This window comes from Ctenocephalides felis, unplaced genomic scaffold (assembly GCF_003426905.1).
Source record: "Ctenocephalides felis isolate EL2017-DRISC unplaced genomic scaffold, ASM342690v1 CF-g0.4_SCAFFOLD_00845, whole genome shotgun sequence".
NCBI classification, from domain to species: domain Eukaryota; kingdom Metazoa; phylum Arthropoda; class Insecta; order Siphonaptera; family Pulicidae; genus Ctenocephalides; species Ctenocephalides felis.
In genome coordinates, this window is record NW_020536999.1 from 54,944,497 (window position 1) to 54,949,857 (window position 5,361).

Sequence of the window (5,361 nt, forward strand, 5' to 3'; positions counted from 1 at the left end):
ACTTATCCTACGGGAAGTTAATACTAGTTACAGAAATTCCCAAACCAAATATTCATTTACCAGTATGTGATTATAATTTTTTACTACATTTTTTTATGATTCACATCATTGTATTTTTCTACAATAACAAACTTATGAACCATTAATAATTTATAGCCATTTTTGCTTTTATATCGAGCTATACGTTCTTCTATTCTTGTTGAAAATATAATATGCACTTGTTATCGAAGCGTTTTTATAGTTAGTCGAGTTTATTACTCGATCCTAAGTATTGTATTTTTATTATATCTAAAACCAGTGTGATAGCCGGCGTAAGTGCATTTTTATTATATTTTATACAATAAAATATGTGATTATATTCTATTGATCTTGGCTCGTTTTTGCTTTTAAATAGCATGCTTTTGCTTGATATTTATAAAAATATTTTTTAATTATTAGTGGCCCAGCATTTATTTGCTGGTCCGACAATAATATAAATTTTTAACTGAAGTATGAAATTAACACATGAAGCAGTAGATGGCCCTAACGTACTTCTTTTGCAGTTTCTGCACACTGCCTGTGAAATACAGTCCCTAAATTGTTAGGCAACACCTGGTCTACCTGTTCGTCACTCTGGTTTCCCTTCAGAGCGAATAAATCTTTCGCCTTTTACTAAAGATTTCCGTGGAGGGGAGCACTCGAATGAGTTTATACTCAATTTTTTGTGTGCCCGGCATTTATTTGCTGGGCCAATAATTTAACTTATAGTGATTTATTTTATTACTGACATCACATACATTTGGCTACTAGATAAAACTTGTTGGAGGTTGACTGGTATGTTTTGCCACCTTACATCTTTTGATTACTTCTTGTTTCCATATTCACAAAACTCCTCGAATGGTGAATTGGTAATCCTCCTCATATTCACAAAACTCCTCGAGTGGTGAATGGTAAATTCGAGGAACAATTCAGTGTTCAAATCTTACCTGATTCAGTTTTTTGCTAATACAAACAAGAAGTTTCATGAAAGTGGGATAATGGTACTGCTAGAAAGATGACAAAAAGTCTTGGATCGAACGAGCACTGCATTACAGGATAAAATTAATTAGAACTATAGAAAAAATGGTTTCGATTTTCTAACAAAAATTTGCACTTACTTAGTTTTCCACTTGATAATCAGAAGTGAAAAAAATCAATTACTATATAACCATAAATAGACCATTTCCATAAAACAATTGTTTATTTAAATTAAATAGCATGTTTTAATAAAACAAATTAGCATCCAATTAGTAGCGTCTATATTTAAAGCAAGCAAATGATATTATTAATTAACTAGTTTTGAAGTAAAACGTCTTCGCTTTTCTTGCGCTCTTGGTATCTCCTATAAAACTTTTCCTATAGATAGGTTATTCCCATTGTTAGACAAAACAGTGCTTTCTGCACAAAGGCATTTACTCGTACATTGTGAGAGAAAAGAGGAAATGAACAAAAGCAAATAAAGTTGTTTTTACTATTCATTTAAATTACGATCTAAGTTTTGTATTAGACATATAATATTATTGTCAATTATAACTTGACTATGTATGAGAGAAAATTGCATTATCTCTGCTCTGTAATCAGTTCTTAATAACTGGATATTATCTGTAAATAGTGTTTAGCTGCTAATTAAATCTATAACCGTTACTTTGATTGAAGCATGTTTTGAAACTATTAATTTATTGTTTTTATTTAAATTAAATTAATTTATATGCAAGGTGTAGTAAATAAAACTAGTTCACTGAGAATTATTCTTTATGTAGCGTTTATTATTCTCTACTTATGGTATTGAATTTATACTATGATAAGTATAAATTATTTTATGCATTGTAGCACGCCAACATAAATAGAAGTAGTTATTGAAGAAGAGGACTTATGTCTTAGTTACTATAACAAGTATTCCATATTTTTAATTTTTTAATATTAAACTTAATTTTTCAAGATCGATATGAATATAAAAAAAATTGGTCACCCACGACTTGTGGTAGTTTATTGGGATTTATTGAAACGCTTTTCTGGTGACGATGATGATGGATTGATCTTAACAAATAAATATTTTTATGTAAGATTTTCTTGTTAAACAAGTAAATAAATTAAATTAGGTGCAAGTGATATTTTATCTTGAAGATAGCTGCATAAGCTTTCTTATATGTGTAATGATATTTCTGCAAACATTTTTTGATCCGTTCTCTCGAAAACTTTGGCAATAAATTGTATCTGCACATACATGTACAATACACATATACACGCACACAAACACATTCATATATTTTTTCTAAGGTTTGCTAGAATGTAAAATTTTTAATTTTTGATCTTTTTCGCTATTACGATAACTTTCGAAATAAGTACACGTAAAACTAATCAATATGGTTTGCAGTTATTTTTTTTTTTAATTTTTAATTATCTGTAATTATATTAATTAAAGTGCACAAGTACGCGTTTATTACAGGGTTTCTCAAACTTTTGTCCTGTTGCGAACCCATTGCAAGTTTTTTCGACAACCCCACTTATGATTGCGAGTTTCTTGACCACTCCACACATATAAAACAATAAATTAATATTTTTAAATGATTTATTTATTTGGTAACAATATACATATGAAAATATACAGTTTGAGAATTTGTTGAAAACATACAAAAATCAAAACATGATGTTATAAAATGATATAAATATTTGACATTGAATTCTCTCGCGACCCCAGAATTTTCCCATGCGACACCGTTTGGGGTCGCGATCTATAGTTTAAGAAGCCCTGATTTGGAAAATGCACGGTGTATGTCCTAAAAGCGCAGGCTATCATTTCAAACTTACTAAAATTTCGTAGACCTGTAATATTTTGAGATGTTTGATGTCTATTTTTGGTGCACATACATACAAGCCTATACTTTTTTCAATTTTGGTGTCAACTCTAGAATCCATAAAACTAGCAAATCAGATTTTATGGCGAAAACAAACTCCTTCGGTAAGTTATAAATATTGACATATTCCATCGATTCTAAATAGCAAATATTTGGGCAAATTATATAATATTGCGCATGTATATATCTAGTATGAGCTAAATTAAGGGGCCGATTCTGCCGCAAAATAGACCAGTGTTATGGCAAGGCTGTTACGTAGTGCTGCTCATACAAGATGGTACTAAATACTGTCAAATGCCATGTGCATGCTGTGCAGTCAGGTTTCTTATATAGAAAACCTGTAATAGACAACGTACAAATATCAAAAAAACAATGTTATCATAATTGCATCTTTGTGATATGGCGTAATAACATATGAGTGAAGTTGAATTTTCTGTGTAAAACACCTGACTGCACAGCAAATACAGACAGTATTTAGTACCATTTTGTATGAGAAACGTACGTAACATAGCCTCTCCATAACATTGGCCTATTTTACGGCAGCATCGTTCCCTAAATGTATAATTTATATTTTATATTTAAGTTAGATGAATATGGAATTTATTAAATTATTCAATGATGAGCGAAATAGATTTACATATCTCCACTCCATTTTTTACTAATAAAACATTGCAAAATATTTCCGAGGATTAAAACACATTGAATTTTATTCCCAAAGTTTATCAGACTTTAATATCCAATCCTATCTATTATTAGTAGTAAACTTTTCGAAAATGCATTTCGAGAGCAGTTCGCGAGTACAATAATTACGTAACTTATTACGAACAAACTTCTGTAACTTAATTCCTAGTAATTAGTATAAATTATATTTAGCTTATGTGTGTGTACTCGCCACTTAAACAATTAGTTTCCTGTCACAGCACATGCATACAACGGTGTTTCTCGTTCTTCAAAGTAATAATGATCAATGGACAATTAATATTAAGTCTCGATAATTATTGCTCTTAATTGAATATTTTTAAAAATGCGTAATTAAATTATTTATTATAAAAGGAATACCGAACAATGAACATCCAAACTTGCCAAAACTTCTATGCTTTCTTAAGAGGTGATGATAAAGAAGATTTATGATCATATTCTATTGGTCTTGGCCCGTTTTTGCTTTTAAATAGCATGCTTTTGTTGGGCATTTATAAAAATATTTTTTAATCATTAGTGGAGGTGTGATTATTCAATTTATTACTATTCACACTAGTATGAATTGAAATGCAATATTTCTGGAGCCCGGCAAATATTTGCTGGTCCGATAATAATATGAATTTTTAACTGAAGTATGAAATTAATAGATGCAATAGTAGATGGCCCTAAAGTACTTCTGTAGCTATTTTTACACACTACCTGTGCAATACAGACCCTAAATTGTTAGTCAACACCTGTTCTACCTGTTCGCCTTTTCGCCTTTCGCCTTTTACTAAAGATTTCCGTGGAGGGGAGCACTCAAATGAGTTTATACTCAATTTTTTTGTGTGCTCAGCATTTATTTGCTGGGCCAATAATTTAAATTATAACATTTGTAAATGTCTTTTGAGTCTACATTGAACAACTAACAAAACTAAACAACGCAGTTAATTACAGAAAGCGAACTATATTAACAAATTGAAACGGTGATTTATTGTATTATGACATCACATATCTTTGGCCACTAGGCAAAACTTATTAGAGCTTGGTTGAGATAATAGTCACATACACCATATAGTCTTGACCTTATATATTCTGATTCTTTTTTGTTTCAATATTTACTAACTTAATTTCCCTTAACGAAAATTATTATTTTTAAAAATGATTAAACTTTTTTAGAACCCTTAAAAAATCGATTTTGAGATCTAATGATCATTTTTGTCCGCCAAATGGCGTTTTTTTACTTTTTTATTGGATCTCCAAAACAGCTAGACCTACTTTCCCAAAAATTTCATCAGTTCTTCATTTTATCAATGCAAATAAAATGTTGTTTGAATCATTCAAATCGGACGCTCGGTTCTCTTAAAAATTGAATTAAAGTTTTTGGCATTTTTTGCCTCGTATGTTCGAAACGGCTGGACCTGACTTTGCCAAAAATTAATCAGCTCGTCTTCTTATTAATAGGAATCCAATGTTTTTGGAATCATTCAAATTGCTGATCCGTGTTCTCGAAATTTGTATCCGCACATATATCAATTTTTTCTAAGGAATGCCAAAGAATTCAGAAACCTTTGAAACGTAAAGATGTAATAAAAATTTTCATTTTCGATTTTTTTGCGATTACTATAACTTACTCTACGGGAAGTTAATTAAATGAGAAAGATGATTGTGTTATTAAATAAAATCTTATATTATTACTTTATTTAATTGCAAATATAATTTTACTACTAATTAGTTAAAGTATTCCATTATAAAGTATAATATAAATACATATGATAAAATGTTGATTGCATTTCACTCTAAAGTTAAT

At 29.8% G+C, this 5,361-nt stretch overlaps 1 non-coding gene across 1 annotated transcript; it reads left to right on the forward strand.

The window, feature by feature from the left end:
- Positions 1–607: 607 nt before the first annotated feature.
- Positions 608–728, forward strand: LOC113364346. Its single transcript, XR_003366051.1, has one exon. It is a non-coding gene; the product is annotated as a U5 spliceosomal RNA (small nuclear RNA).
- Positions 729–5,361: the final 4,633 nt, after the last annotated feature.